This window comes from Bubalus bubalis, chromosome 18 (assembly GCF_019923935.1).
Source record: "Bubalus bubalis isolate 160015118507 breed Murrah chromosome 18, NDDB_SH_1, whole genome shotgun sequence".
In the NCBI taxonomy this organism is placed as follows: domain Eukaryota; kingdom Metazoa; phylum Chordata; class Mammalia; order Artiodactyla; family Bovidae; genus Bubalus; species Bubalus bubalis.
In genome coordinates, this window is record NC_059174.1 from 59,618,190 (window position 1) to 59,634,958 (window position 16,769).

The following is a 16,769-nucleotide window of genomic DNA, read 5'->3' on the forward strand; positions in this document are numbered from 1 at the left end:
ACGCAGCGTTTCAGAGTTCCAAAAGCAGAACCGGCTGCAGTGCAGACTTTAAACCAAAAGGCAGGCGCCCCTTCGCCGCTCACGGAGACGTCTGAATTTGCTGCGGTTGGTAGGGCGGGCGCGGGGATTTAGAGTCAGCAGAGACCCTCAGACTCGGGGTACCGAAGGAAGCCGAGTGAGAGCGGCACGTGTGACTAAGAGAGAAACTCACGCCGCGCTAAGACAGCTGCACCGCCGGCTCTCCGCTTCCGGATGTGCGAAGCTGCGCGGGCCGGCAGTGAAACTGCGGGGGCGGCCTGGGGAAGCGGAGACAAGCTGTCAGGGTGCGGATCATGGAGGGAAGCCGGGTCTGCCTTGCACCTTGGGAAAGTGAGACTAGCGGGGCCTCGGGGCGCGGCGGGCGGGGCGGAACAATTCAATAGTGTAATCTCTGAGGAAGGTGACTGCAGGAAATTAAAAGACCCTGCTTCCTGGAAGAGAAGTTAAAAAGCAAAAGCATCACATTGACAACAAAGGTCCCTATATTCAAAATAATGTAATGTTAGTTGCTCATCGTGACCGACTCTTTGCGACCCCATGGAGTCGGACTCCTCTGTCCGCCAGGCTCCTCGGTCCCGGGAATTCTCCAGGCAAGAATACTGGAAGTGAAGTCGCTCAGTCATGTCCGACTCTTTGCGACCCCACGGACTGTAGCCTACCGGGCTCCTCCGTCCACGGGAAATTCCAGGCAAGAACACTGCAGTGGGTTGCCATTTCCTTCTCCAGGGGAATTTCCCGACCCAGGGGTCGAACCCGAGTCTCCCGCATTGTAGGCAGACGCTTTACCGTCTGAGCCACAGGGGAAGCAAGAATACTGGAGTGGGTGGCTATTTCCTTCTCCAGGGGATCTTCCTCACCACGGATCAAACCATGTCTCCTGCAATGCAGGCACATTCTTTACTATCTGAGCCACCAGGGAAGCCCAGATATAACGTTAAGTGCTATGGAAATAGTTGAATGAGTGGCAAATTCAAGTTGTGTTTTTTGGAATATCATGGATTTTCTTCCCCAAATATTTTCCATGCTTCGATTGAATCCATGGATATGCAGATACAAAGGGTCGACTGTATTTTCTTCTCTCCAAATATCAAGTTCCTAGCAATGGCAACCCACTCCAGTGATCTTGCTTGGAGAATCCCAGGGATGGGGGAGCCTGGTGGGCTGCCGTCTATGGGGTCGCACAGAGTAGGACACGACTGAAGCGACTTAGCAGCAGCAGCAGCAAATATTTAATATCATATACACTTTCAAATTAAATTCACGGGTTTTTTGTTTGATTTTGCTTTAACCTGTCACCTAAAGTGAAAGTGAAGTCGCTCAGTCGTGTCCGCGACTATTTGGGACCCCATGGACTCCAGCCTATCAGACTCCTCGGGCCATGGGATTTTCCAGGCAAGAGTGCTGGAGTGGATTGCCATTTCCTTCTCCAGGGGATCTTCCCGACCCAGGAATCGAACCCGGGTCTCCCGCATTGCGGGCAGTCGCTTTACCGTCTGAGCCACCAGGGAAGCCCCTAACATACTGCCATTGAGTCTTTGGATGTGGTATCTAACCAAAAACAGCTGCATATGGTAACCCTCTGTATGCACGGTGTAAATAGGTAAGGAGACATTTTTGTGGACTATTTCTAAAACATGATAAATGGCACTGTCAACATTATTCACGATTTAAATGTTATATACACATTGCAGATCATCTCCATTTCAACAATTATGTAAGGGGAACAGTAGAAAATAAAAATTTTATAATGTTCTTATGCAGTGCTTAAGCAACTGAATGTTTTATCTGAAGAGCCTATGATATAAAAATTAGAATCAAAGTTTTCCTTTTTGAATGCTGGTCCATAAAGAAGGCTGAACATAGAAGAATTCATGTTTTTGGATTATGGTGCTGGAGCAGACTCTTGTACAGCAAGAGGAGTCCCTTAAGACCATCAGTCTGTTGGGGCTGCTTTGAGGAGGGCAGGAGGAACTCCATCTTGAGGCCTGTCAGCCATCTTAAGACAGCATGTGAACGGGACCTCGACTTTGCCCAAGAAGGAGAAAACTATCTTTAAAGTAAAACCAGGTCTCCTTGGAGACCTCCCTCCCCATAGATAGCAAAGATTGGAGTTAAGGTCAGGCTGCCCAGGTTAGATTCACAATGAAGATATCCCCCATGAAGTATAATTATTGTTCCCCTTTAACCTTAATTGTTAGTTCTCCCTACACCTACATGTTGTAAAACTAAATCATATACATCAAAAAAAGTTGCGAACATGTAAACAGTCACTTGCTGCTACTGCTGAGTCACTTCAGTCGTGTTCGACTCTGTGTGACCCCATAGACGGCAGCCCACCAGGCTCCCCCGTCCCTGGGATTCTCCAGTCAAGAACACTGGAGTGGGCTGCCATTTCCTTCTGCAATGCATGAAAGCCAAAAGTGAAAGTTAAGTCGCTCAGTCGTGTCCGACCCTCAGCGACCCCATGGACTGCACCCTTCCAGGCTCCTCAATCCATGGGGTTTTCCAGGCAAGAGTACGAGGGGTATAAAACCGAGTCTCTCGAAAATGTCAGGGTCCTTGTTCAGAACCGATTCCCCTTGGACCTGCTGGGGTAATAAATGGTACTCCGCTGTCTTGAGTGTCCTACGAGGTGTGCTTTGCGACGCTGGATTCTCATTTTTCCATAACAAATCCTAAAGGAAATCAACCCTGAATATTCACTGGAAGGACTGATGCTGAAGCTCCAATACTTTGGCTACCTGATGTGAAGAGCCAACTCACTGGAAAAGACCCTGATTCTGGGAAAGATGGAAGGCAGGCAGAAAAGTGGATGAGATGGTTGGATGTCATCACCGACTCGATGGACAGGAGTTTGAGCAAGTTCCGGAGATGGTGAAGGGCAGGAAACCCTGCCTACTGGCACAGGGTTGCCAAGAGTCCGATAGGACTGAGCGAGGTAACAAAGACCCACTCCAGTATTCTTGCTTGGGAAATCCCATAGACACAGGAGCCTGGCAGGCTACAGTCCCTGGGGATCTCAAAGAGATCTGACTGAGCACTGCGACCATTTTATATTTCTCTTTGATTCTAATGCTCATACAAGTAACCAGCATCACTGAAAATAATCTCCTAAAATGAAGAGTCTTTGTAATCAAGAGTCTTTACAAATGAAGAGTCTTTTTAGTCATGCTCATATAAATCAGAAAAGGACAGTAATACTCTTCCCTACTACTCGAGAAAGAACTTCAGCTCCAGCACCAGTCCCAAAGCTGAAATTCCAAACTACTTCCTGAACACGCGATTTGATACTTATAAAATTATCAAGGACCACGTCATACTTAAAATGACTTTTTCCTTATAAAATACTACGTATTTCGTGCACTGTATGTGTTACCTCAGGATTTTACATCCAAAGGAAATTAGACCCTGGGCCTCTCACAACGACTGAATTTATTTGGGCTGGAGGAAGGGGTCGGGGAATAGCGAGGTGCGAAGTGACTGGAGACCACGGATAGGAAGGAGAGGGGACCCCACAGGCGCAGCTTAACAACAACAACAAAAACAAACAAGCAAAAAAAGTACCTCACGTTTCCAATGGTCGGCCGCACCTACCAAGTCTCGGCTTCGGGAATTAGCTGTAGAATCGCTTGCGTCGAAGGGGAGATTCGAGACTCCTCAACCATTGGTATCAGAAAAAGGCCACAGCGATGGGCGGGGCGTAGGGCACCCTCCGGCGCCTGGGCGTGTGAGGGGCGGAGCCGAAAGAGGCCGAGGGGGGCCGAAGGGGGCCGAGCGGGGCCGAGCGGGGTCGAGCGGAGTCGAGAGGGGCCGAGCGGGACCGGGAGTGGCCGAGCGGTGCCGAGTGGGGCCGAGCGGGGCCGAGGGCGGCCGAGCGGGGCCGAAAGGACACCTGCTGTGTTCTTCCTTTTGGTTTTCAGGTATCTTGTCAGGGTTTAGAAGTATATGAGGGTCTTTCCCGTCTTGTGTTGCATCATTGATTCCTCATAAATGTAACAGTTTTAAGGTAAAAACTTAAAATCCTGTGGGATAATTGCGTTGGAAAGAAAGGTTTCCCCTTAACAGGATTCCTGCTGATGAGGCTGAAGCAGTTCAGTATGGGAACTGAAACCTGGTGTGGTGCCTGGGCTGGGGGTCGTTAGGGGTGGGTGGGGTTGATGTGGAGTGGTGGCTGGACCCAGAAATATTCCTGCAATTAGAATTAATTTAAGCAGTTTAACGGAGAAGGCGATGGCACCCCACTCCAGTACTATTGCCTGGAAAATCCCATGGATGGAGGAGCCTGGTGGGCTCCAGTCCATGGGGTCGCGAAGAGTCGGACAGGGCTGAGCAACTTCACTTTCACATTTCACTTTCATGCATTGGAGAAGGAAATGGCAACCCACTCCAGTGTTCTTGCCTGGAGAATCCCAGGGATGGCGGAGCCTGGTGGGCTGCCGTCTATGGGGTCGCGCAGAGTCGGACACGACTGAAGCGACTTAGCAGCAGTAGCAGCAAGCAGTTTAAGTAAACAAGAACTAGCTTTGTGTAGGGATGACAAGCTGGAATGTGAAACACACAGCTCTTAGTACACCTCAGAGTAACACCTGTAAGGAGAAAAATATCTTGACATTTCACTTCTTCAAAGATCAAGCTTATTAGTCACTGCAGCAGCCCAACGACAATGCACCCTGAGGGGAATGCAGGCTGGAGCAAACAGGTACCATTCTGAGCTTCCGACATAGTAGCCTTGGAAAATCAGGAACAGCCTCTTGGGCCCATACTCCTCCTTAGGAAGTCCCGGTAAGTTTCGGGGAGTCTCTCCTGGTTTTCAGATCTCCCAGTTATAGGGTGATGACCCCACATTTTATTTGTCAGGGTATTAACAGTTAAAAGACACAGGAGGATCCTGGTTGAAAGTTACTGGGATTTGCTCAGTTGAAAGCCACTCACTGACACTTCCCTGGTGGTCCAGTGATAAAGAATCCACCTGCCAATGCATGGCACACAGGTTTGTCCCTGCTCTGGGAGGATACCACGTACCTTGGAGCAACTAAGCCCGAGCAACACAAGTACTGAGCCTGTGCTCTAAAGCTTGTGCTCTGCAACAAGAGTAGCTACAGCAGTGAGAAGCCAGCACAGCAATTAAAGTAGTTCCTGCTTGCTGCAACCAGAGAAAGCACACGTGTGGCAAAAAAAAAAGGCTCAACACAGCCAAAAGAAAAAAGACCTTGAGTGATCTGGACTGACCAAAAAGGAGATTCAGAATGCCAGTCTCCAACCAAACACCAGCCACGTTTATGTATTTTATGTACAGGATTTATAGCCCATGCTCGCCACAAGGAGAGAAAAGCCAGGAGCACAGTGAAGACCCAGAACAGCCAAAAATAAATTTTAAAGTTATTAAACAAGAAAAAATTTCCTGTAATGAGAACTGCATTCTTCTTTATAGAAACTGTTTCTGTTCCATGCTCATGATGACATAGCTTCAAATACTTTTGAGAAAAACTTGTTTACATCACAATATATAATAAATAAGTGAATACTTCATCAGTGTAACAGAATGTCAACAATTACTAGATGATCATTTGACGGTAATCAGGCAGTTTTAATTTTTGTTCTCTCTTTGCTTTGCTGTCTGTTTCCAAAAGCTCTGTCACATATGGACAACAAAGCAGACTACAAAACAACATCTTGAGAAGACATTACAATTTAGTTTCACCAAAATTATCACCAACTTTGCACTATTTATAAATATTTCTATGTGTATTAACTGACTGAACTCAAGTCCTAAAGGAACTTTCTTCATGTTTATAGGGCAGCTACTATGTTCCCTGTCATTGTCTTCTGTGCATTGTCACATTACAAAAGTCTCAAAATAACTCACCGACTTATGTATTTGTTAGTGTAAGGCAGAGAAGAAATGTAAATTAAACTTTAAATCTCGGTCACAACACGTGGACAGAGAAAATAATGCTAAGGAAAAACTTGAAAAAGCAAAAGAAATAGGGTAGCATGATTTGAGAGAATCGCATTGAAACATATATATTACCATATGTAAAATAGATAGCCAGTGGGAGTTTGATATATGACTGGGCATCCAGGGCCACTGCTCTGTGACAACTTGCAGGGATAGGGTGGGGAAGGAGGGAGGGGACACAGGAATGCCTATGGCTGATTCACGTTGAGGAATGGGAAAAACCAACACAGTATTAAAAACAAAAACGAAAAAAACTCAAGAAAAAGGAAATTCTATTACAGCTGACAATGAACTATGGAGCATATTTATTAATTCTATAATGTTACATCAACATTTTAATATGCTTTGGAAAACTAGACTTCTATTTAGTGTTTATTAATATTAAATATTTCTAAACATTACTGTTCATTCAGTTCTGTTCAGTTCAGTCGCTCAGTCGTGTCCGACTCTTTGCGACCCCATGAATAGCAGCACGCCAGGCCTCCCTGTCCATCACCAACTCCCGGAGTTCACTCAGACTCACGTCCATCAAGTCAGTGATGCCATTCAGCCATCTCATCCTCTGTCATTAGGCTAGAGTAACAATGTCTTAGGCAATAGATAGTAAATAGCAATTTTTCTGTTTAGTAAAACAGATAAATAGTAATTTACTACCATCTTCAACAACCATATAGAATAATGGAACATATCTGTACAGCAGGAAAAGGAATGAAACAAATTCATAGCATGAGTAAACATTCAGTGTTTTGTTAAACAGTCTCACTGTGGTTTCTCCGATGTTTGACTACTGATACCTTTAGACTTTAAAACCAACCGCTTCCTATGCTGCCTATCTGGGCAGGATGAGAAATTCCCATCAGGTTGGAAGTCTATAGTGCCCCAACTAGAAAGCTTCATCAGTTAACAAACATTCTCATATCATCTGTCCCAGTATCCAAACCAAACTTTGGGTTTGCTTCCATCTCGTGCTTTCAGTGACTTCAAAGTAACAAGAACAAAAAAGTTGGGGTTGAATCTATGAAATTTCTAGTTTATCAAACAAACAAAAAAATGCCACCATGTAATGTGCATTCTCAATGATTTCTGGACTTCCCTGGTGACTCAGGGATAAGGAATCGGCTTGCCAATGCAGGAGACGAGGGGGTCAATGCCTGGTCCAGGAAATTCTCACATGCTGCGGAGCCACTAAGCCCCTGAGCCACAACTGTTCAGCCAATAATAAATAAATAATCAAAAATACATTGTTTCAGAATTCTCCAAGGTCAAAAAGAGATACCACTTTTAACCTTAGTTCTGAAGTTTATTTCCTAATAGTTTACATGTTTATTTTCCTATTTTCACTTCATGTAAATCAGGCGCATACTAATGGTTTTATTTGGGAACAAAAGAGGACATTGGGAAATATCAGGAACATCCATAAACAGGGGAGTAGGTTTTAGGGGGCCAGAGTCTATAAAAGCTCCACTATGGACAGAGTGTGGAAAGAATAACTCAAGTGCGAATTATTAGTATATAATCCCCAAATTAACTATTCTTTGATTTCACCATGCAAAGAAACTCTAATAGATTCTTTCATCCTTGAGAGCCTTTGGGGCATTACTAGGTTCTGTTATGAAGAACTGAAAAGGCATAAAACTGTGCTGTTTGAAGAAAAATGACTGTTGTGAGTAAAGAAATATTGGTTATACGAATGTAGGTAACTCCTTCAAAATACTGATTTTTCACAGGACATTCCTGGTGGTCACAGGAATTCCAGGTTAAGGACCTGCCTTGCAACAAAGGGGACTCAATCCTTGTTCAATCCTTGGTTGGGGATATAAGATCCCACATGCAGCAGAGCAACTATGTCGGGAGCCACATTACGCATTACTGACAAAATGGAGGCACCGCCCCAACCCCCTCTCCTCATTCTGCAGGCACGGAACCGTGCTGAAGGTGTTTGGCCTTGTGATTCTGACTTGGTCTTTCCTTTCTTCAGTTGAGTTGACTGGAAAGAATGTTAAGGTGCTTATTGTGCTTGAGAGAAACATGAGAAAGCACAAAGCCTTCTACACTTGTGCAGAGAAAATAATCGATAAAATAACCACTGACATTTGTTCAAGGATCTTTACAAAGAATGTCTCAGCATGAGCACATAGGCCGCAGCTTGAGGCCATGGGAAGGATTATTATCTGAGACCTGTTTCTGAAGGGAATGTTTATGGCAAAAGAAGTTTGCTGAGTTTCAGTTCAGTCGCTCAGTCGTGTCAGATTTTTTGCGACCCCATGAATCGAAGTACGCCAGGTCTCCCTATCCATCACCAACTCCCAGAGTTCACTCAGACTCATGTCCATCAAGTCAGTCATGCCATTCAGCCATCTCATCCACTGTTGTCCCCTTCTTCTCCTGCCCCCAATCCCTCCCAGCATCAGAGTCTTTTCCAATGAGTCAACACTTCGCATGAGGTGGCCAAAGTACTGGAGTTTCAGCTTTAGCATCATTCCTTCCAAAGAAATCCCAGGGCTGATCTCCTTCAGAATGGACTGGTTGGATCTCCTTGCAGTCCAAGGGACTCTCAAGACTCTTCTCCAACACCACACTTCAAAAGCATCAATTCTTCGGTGCTCAGCCTTTTTCACAGTCCAACTCTCACATCCATACATGACCACTGGAAAAACCATAGCCTTGACTAGACGGACCTTTGCTGGCAAAGTAATGTCTCTGCTTTTCAATATGCTATCTAGCTTGGTCATACCTTTTCTTCCAAGGAGTAAGCCTCTTTTAATTTCATGGCTGCAGTCACCATCTGCAGTGATTTTGGAGCCCAGAAAAATGAAGTGTGATACTGTTTCCACTGTTTTCCCATCTATTTCCCATGAAGTGATGGGACCAGATGCCATGATCTTCGTTTTCTGAATGTCGAGCTTTAAGCCAACTTTTTCACTCTCCACTTTCACCTTAATCAAGAGGCTTTTTAGTTCCTCTTCACTTTCTGCCATAAGGGTGGTGTCATCTGCATATCTGAGGTTATTGATATTTCTCTTGGCAATCTTGATTCCAGCTTGTGCTTTTTCCAGTCCAGCGTTTCTCATGATGTACTCTGCATATAAGTTGAATAAGCAGGGTGACAATATAAAGCCTTGACATACTCCTTTTCCTATTTGGAACCAGTCTGTTGTTCCATGTCCAGTTCTAACTGTGGCTTCCTGACCTGCATACAGATTTCTCAAGAGGCAGATCAGGTGGTCTGGTATTCCCATCTCTTTCAGAATTTTCCACCGTGTATTGTGATCCACACAGTGAAGGGCTTTGGCATAGTCAATAAAGCACAAATAGATGGGTTTTTCTGGAACTCTCTTGCTTTTTCCATGTTCCAACAGATGTTGGCGACTTGGTCTCTGGTTCCTCTGCCTTTTCTAAAACCAGCTTGAACATCTGGAAGTTCACGGTTCACCTATTGCTTAAGCCTGGCTTGGAGAATTTTGAGCATTACTTTACTAATGTGTAAGATGAGTGCAATTGTGCGGTAGTTTGAGCATTCTTTGGCATTGCCTTTCTTTGGTATCGGAATGAAAACTGACCTTTTCCAGTCCTGTGGCCATTGCTGATTTTTCCAAATTCGCTGGCATATTGAGTGCAGCACTTTCACAGCATCATCCTTCAAGATTTGAAATAGCTCAACTGGAATTCCATCGCCTCCACTAGCTTTGTTCGTAGGGATGCTTTCTAAGGCCCACTTGACTTCACATTCCAGGATGTCTGGCTCTAGGTCAGTGATCACACCATCGTGATTATCTGGTCATGAAGATCTTTTTTGTACAGTTCTTTTGTGTATTCTTGCCACCTCTTCTTAATATCTCCTGCTTCTGTTAGGTCCATACCATTTCTGTCCTTTATGGAGCCCATCTTTGCATGAAATGTTCCCTTGGTATCTCTAATTTTTTTTTGAAGAGATCTCTAGTCTTTCCCATTCTATTGTTTTCCTCTATTTCTTAGCATTGATCGCTGAGGGAGGGTTTCTTATCTCTTCTTGCTATCTTTGGAACGCTGCATTCAGATGCTTATATGTTTCCTTTTCTCCTTTGCTTTTCGCTTCTCTTCTTTTCACAGCTCTTTGTAAGGCCTCCCCAGACAGCCATTTTGCTTTTTTGCATTTCTTTTCCATGAGGATGGTCTTGATCCCTGTCTCCTGTACAATGTCACGAACCTCATTCCATAGTCACCAGGCACTCTATCTATCAGATCTAGTCCCTTAAATCTATTTCTCACTTCCACTGTATAATCATAAGGGATTTGATTTAGGTCATCCCTGAATGGTCTAGTGGTTTTCCCTACTTTCTTCAATTTCAGTCTGAATTTGGCAATAAGGAGTTCATGATCTGAGCCACAGTCAGCTCTTGGTCTTGTTTTTGTTAACTGTATAGAGTTTCTCCATCTTTGGCTGCAAAGAATATAATCAATCTGATTTCGGTGTTGACCAACTGGTGATGTCCATGTGTAGTCTTCTCTTGTGTTGTTGGAGAGGGTGTTTGCTATGACCAGTGCATTTTATTGGCAAAACTCTATTAGTCTTTGCCCTGCTTCATTCCGTATTCCAAGGCCAAATTTGCCTGTTGCTGAGTTTAGGCTTTAGGATTAAGAATAGCTAGAAGAAAGGAAATGGCAGAAGGAAATGGCAACCCACTCCCGTGTTCTTGCCTGGAGAATCCCAGGCACGGGGGAGCCTGGTGGGATGCCATCTGTGGGGTGGCACAGAGTGGGACACAACTGAAGCCACTTAGCAGCAGTAGCAGCATCAAGAATAGCTAGAAGCCTGTTTAGGAGATAATGATCTTAAGATGCTAGGGGCAAACAGGATTTAGAAAGATAAGAAATAAACTGAGGAATGTAGCACGAGTTACAATGTAATCACAAATTAAGTACAGTAAATCTGGGTGGGGGAAACTAAAAACCGCTGACCTAATGCTTTTGTCAAAGTATAAAAGAGAACCTGAAGCTTGACATGAACATGTAGTCCCATACTGTGAGTCAGAGACTACATTGTCGTCTGCTGATGTGAGTGAAGAGTGAGTGAGTGAAGTCGCTCGGTCGTGTCCGACTCTTTGCAACCCCATGGGCCATAGCCTACAAGGCTCCTCTGTCCATGAAATTTTCCAGGCAAGAGTACTGGAGTGGGTTGCCATTTCCTTCTCCAGGGGATATTTCTGACCCAGTGATTGAACCCGGGTGTCCCACATTGAGGCAGACACTACCGTCTGAGCCACTATGAGTCAGAGGCTACATCATTGTCCGCTGGATGTAGTCCCTTACTATGAGTCAGAGGCTACGTCATCATCGCCGACACCCTCCAGCTCTTCAGGTTGAATCCCTGGCTGCTGGAGCTGGACTCTGGCAAACCAAGCCCAGGTACCGCAAACACAGGGCCGACATACTCCAGAGCCCCCCTGCCATGATGAAAGGTCCTGCGTGATGCAAAAAAGATCTCGTGATCCACAACTAAGGCCCACTGGAGTCAAATAAATACATAATTTAAAAAATATACTGATTCTGCTTCCTTTGGGTATATAATCAGAAGTCAGACTCTGAGATCCTATGCATGTTCTCTTTTTAATATCTGAGGAACCTCCGTACTGTTTTCCATCACTCGCACCACCTGGGGAGCCCGATCCTTCCTTACATCCAGAGATTTTATGACCCCTCCCTAACGAAATCCCTCTGCCTCAAATTTTAGCACCATTTTCCTTCTAGGTTGAAAGAGCCTTATGAAATTTCTTCTGGTTCAACACACAATCCACACATTCAGTAATAATCCATCCATCGTGCTATGCAATCCCCAGAAAGATTCCAAGGCTTAACAACTCATGTGTTTATGATGGAATAATACTCGTGAAGGTGCCTAAGCAGCAAACCAGATTCAAGACAGCTTCTTATCAGTCAGAGTGACCTCACCCAGCGAAAAACTGTCATCTCTGAACTCTAATAATAAAAAGAAGATGTGTATATTGGTGCATATGCACCAGTGAGACTTCAGCATCTTCCAAAGATACACTCCAAGGTCTTTTTTTCCCTTCCAAATCCATTGCAAACCTTCTTCGTTACAACTCAAAATAACAGAAAATACTAAAAATAACCAACAATATCATCTCTGGGATTTTACCAAAAGTTATTTTACAGGTTGCATAGTGATTCTTGCTCTTCCAAAAGACATCACAAAATCCACTCCATGGAGTCGATGCTGTGGGGAACCTTCTGGATCCCACAGCCAGGACCAATGCACCCATCCCTCCCTGTGGGCTCAGCTCAGGCCTTGATTCTAACACACTGCAGGGTAACAGTCCTCTTCCCAGTTCCACTTCCTTCCTTCCTCCACAGGTGTAATCATGACCTTCCCAATCAACCAATGCACACAAGCCTCAGTCACAGCGTCTGTGTCCCAGGGAAACTGAGCTAAGACATTATGGTATGCCTATCCTTCCAGGCAACCCACAATTAGCCATGAGCCCACATCCAGGTCCTCCAGTCAAAACTGAGACCACCCCTGTCAATAGTTCCACACAATGTGATCCCACAACTGTTGCAGGGAAGAGCCAATTCTGATTCCAAGTTGGAACGGTTTCTTTGCCTTGCTTGTCACTGCTGTGGTTATTGTAATCATCCATAATGGCTGGCCTCAGAGGACCCTACCTCTTGGCCTGACTATTAAACTAAAGTGCTTTTGTTGAACTCACAGGGAGATACTCTGACCTCCCAACCTGTGAATGGGGGCAGGAAAAAAGAGATGAACACAGAAGGCTGGCTGTCCCTGAGATGTACTGCAAGACTGATGGCCCTTTTACCTTACTTGTCACTGTTTCTCCCTCTCGCTCCTCCCTTCTGACTATTTCCTCCCTGCTTCTTTCTCTAGTTTCAGAAAAGAATCTGGCATCCAGACACCAACAAGATGGCTATTTTGAGATATTAGTTAGCCATTTTCTTGGTCGGCTGCTTTTCAAAATGAAGTCCCATTGTTTGCCTCAAGAAGTCATCTCCCCAAGGCACTGGCCTCTCTCACAGGCAGCACAGCGAGCTTCAACTGGGTCACACCACTGTGCTTGCAACACATGCATACACCATTGATAGGGCTCATCCAGAGGCCGAAACTTGCCTCCTCTCACAACTCTCCTAGACTCCTAATAGCTTCCTCTCCACTTTCCCACATGTTTTCACCACTTTTCTGTGCTCTGTTGAGCAACAGGGCTAAACAGCAGAGACCACTGGGCTTGGGCAACACACAGAAAACACACAAGCCGCAAATGCAAGGGCACTGGGCACTCAGTATGGAGACCAAGGAACTGGCCCTCCTGGGAAAACATGCCAGGAACTGGGATATCACAAAGTTTTAAAGGTCTTTGTGATTTGGCTCAATTGAGCTCAGTGAAGAAGTCACAGAAAAAGGCCCCAATCTCACTGCCGCCTGTTGTCCCTGACTGACCTAATTGGAAGATACTCCAGCTCTTTAAGGAAGCGGGGCCTCCTTCATAGCCCCTTAGATTCCAAAGCTTCTGGCAACTCTAACCTGAGTAAAACCAGTATCCCCCACTCTGAGTAGATAAACTGCTGAAAGCAATGTGTTTCCCCACTGCAGCTCTCATTATGAAGTCTCCTATTAACAGGATTATCAATCTTCACAGGCTTTGATTCTTAAGATCTTATTATCCAATCAGCCCACATGTTGCACACCAAGACCTGAGCCTCTGTCTCTACACCCACACAGTTGTGTACAGCACTTGTGTCACTGGCTTCACAATTCTAGGACAACCTCCCTTCTCCGATTAATTTTAATTAATGAAGACAACCCACTCCTACTCAACTCTATCAAAGGTCTGTTAGCTAGAAGCATTTTGAACCAATTTTTTATCTCTGACAATATTCCACCAACAACATTGCCACAAATAAACAGGCCTCATTACTTCAAGCAAACTGCTCCTTTTCCACCTGCCCCACATAATCATCTTAGGTTTAGTGTAGCACTGACAATCAACCTTGATGCGCAAAATCTAAAACTATCCCTCAACTGTCTTCAGATTCTCCAATCTCTTAAGATATTTTCCCACTATTATACACCACTTTCCATTGCACTTGTCAGCAATCCATAATTCAGCATTATCCACACTGGGTCTCACTGACTGGAAAACTACCAACCAACGCTCACTTTTAAAATTCAAATAAAACACTAGTATCAGACCAAAGAGGCTTCCCAGGTGGCTCAGTGGTAAAGAATCCTCCTGCCAATGAAGGAGATGCAAGAGATGGGGGTTTTACCCCTAAGTCAGAAGATCCCCAGGATTAGGAAATGGCAACCCACTCCAGTATTCTTGCCTGGGAAATCCCATGGACACAGCAGCCTGGCAGGCTACACTCCATGGGGTCTCAAAGAGTTGGAAATGTCTGAGCATAGAGACCATTTTATATTTTTCTTTGATTCTAGAGCTCATATCAGTAACCAGCATCACTGAAAATTATCTCCCAAAATGAACAGTCTCTCGTCAATTTATTACCCTGGTCATATAAACCAGAAAAGGACAGTAATACGCCTCCCTAACACTCGAGAAAGAACTCCAGCTCCACCACCAGTTGCAAAGATGAAATTCTAAGCTAGTTTCTGAACAAGTGTTTTGGTATATTTACAAAATTCTAAGTGCCATGTCTCAATTAGAATAACTTTCCCCCTATAAATTACTATATATTTCGTGCACGATATATGTTACCTCAGGATTTTACACTGAAAGGAAATTAGACCACGGGCCTCTCAAGGTAACAACTGAATTTACTTGGTGAGGAAAGGCTGGGGGATTAGGAAGGTCCGAAGTGACAGGAGACCACAGATATGGAGTACAGGGGACCCTACGCGCGGAGCTTAACAAGACTAAAAAGCAAAAAGCAGTACCTCACTATTCCTGGGGCAACCGCACCTACCAAGACTCGGCTTCAGGAATTGCTCTAAACTCACGTTCTTTGAGTAGAGACACCAGCGACTCCCAAGCCCTAGGTTCAGCGGAAAGGGACAATGAGGGGTGGAGCCTAGGACACACGCCTGCGTCTGGACGTGTGAGGGGCGGGGCCCGGCGAGCACTGACGAGCGTACACCTACCTACCTGCTTGTTCCTCCGTTTGGTTCCAGAGGTATCTTGTCAGGGTTAAGTAGTACTTGAGGATCTCTCACGTCTCGTGTTGCACCACTGATTGCTCATTAGTCTAAATAAGTACAACACTTTTAATAAAACCTTAAAATTCTGTGGGATAATCACAATAGAAGGAAGGGTTTTGGCATAACATTTGGAGTCCTACATGTCCGACGACAGAGGTTGACATGGTTGGATGGCATCACCGACACAATGAGTTTGAGTAAACTCTGGGAGTTGGTGATGGACAGGGAGGCCTGGCATGCTGCAGTCCATGGGATCACAAACAGTCGGACACAAGTGAGCGACTGAACCAAACTGTACTTGAAGTCGTGCTGATGAGGCTGAAGCGATTCAGAGGTCTGGGAACTGTAACCTGGTCTGGTGGCCAGGTTGGTGTTGGGTGGGGCTTGATGTGGGATCCTGGTGGGTGGGGCTGGATGTAGGGTGCTAGCTGAACCCAGCAATATTCCTACAATTAGAATTTAAGCAGTTTAAGTAAACAAGAACTGGCTTTGTGTACGGATCATGATCAAGAAAAGAGTCCGAAATGCAGTACTTGGATGCAATCTCAAAAACGACAGAATGATCTCTGTTTCCAAGGCAAACCATTCAACATGACAGTCAGTTCAGTTCAGTCGCTCAGTCATGGCCGACTCTTTGCGACTCCATGAATCGCAGCACGCCAGGCCTCCCTGTCCATCACCAACTCCCAGAGTTCACTCAGACTCATGTCCATAGAGTCAGTGATGCCATCCAGCCATCTCATCCTCTGTCGTCCCCTTCTCCTTCTGCCCCCAATCCCTCCCAGCATCAGTCTTTGCCAATGAGTCAACTCTTCGCATGAGGTGGCCAAAGTACTAGAGTTTCAGCTTCAGCATCATTCCTTCCAAAGAAATCCAGGGCTGATCTCCTTCAGAAGGGACTGGTTGGATATCCTTGCAGTCCAAGGGACTCTCAAGAGTCTTCTCCAACACCACACTTCAAAAGCATCAATTCCTCGGTGCTCAGCTTTCTTCACAGCCCAACTCTCACATCCATACATGACCACTGGAAAAAGCATAGCCTTGACTAGACGGACCTTTGCTGGCAAAGTAATGTCTCTGCTTTTCAATATGCTATCTAGCTTGGTCATAACTTTTCTTCCAAGGAGTAAGCCTCTTTTAATTTCATGGCTGCAGTCACCATCTGCAGTGATTTTGGAGCCCCCCAAAATAAAGTCTGACACTGTTTCCACTGTTTCCCCATCTATTTCCCATGAAGTGATGGGACCAGATGCCATCATCTTTGTTTTCTGAATGTTGAGCTTTAAGCCAAGTTTTTCACTCTCCATTTTCACCTTAATCAAGAGGCTTTTTAGTTCCTCTTCACTTTCTACCATAAGGGTCTTGTCATCTGCATATCTGAGGTTATTGATATTTCTCCTGCCAATCTTGATTCCAGCTTGTGCTTCTTCCAGCCCAGGGTTTCTCATGATGTACTCTGCATAGAAGTTAAATAAGCAGGGTGACAATATAAAGCCTTGACATACTCCTTTTCCTATTTGGAACCAGTCTGTTGTTCCATGTCCAGTTCTAACTGTTGCTTCCTGACCTACATATAGGTTTCTCAAGAGACAGGTCAGGTGGTAT

The 16,769-nt window shown here is 45.1% G+C and overlaps 2 protein-coding genes across 5 annotated transcripts in view; both read right to left on the reverse strand.

The window, feature by feature from the left end:
• The window catches only part of LOC112580424 (zinc finger protein 160-like), a 60,386-nt gene extending 56,474 nt beyond the window's left edge, over nt 1-3,912 (reverse strand). The window contains exon 1 of one of the 4 annotated variants that reach the window (XM_045163333.1): nt 3,604-3,734. The gene's annotated coding sequence lies outside the window, so the exon portion shown is untranslated. Of the gene's footprint in view, nt 1-3,603 lie in introns of all 4 variants that reach the window. The other 3 variants (XM_045163331.1, XM_045163332.1, XR_006640199.1) reach the window with 3 other exon arrangements.
• LOC123327520 (zinc finger protein 665) overlaps nt 1-16,769 on the reverse strand; it is a 392,317-nt gene that overhangs the window by 254,879 nt on the left and 120,669 nt on the right. The gene's annotated exons all lie outside the window — the stretch shown is intronic.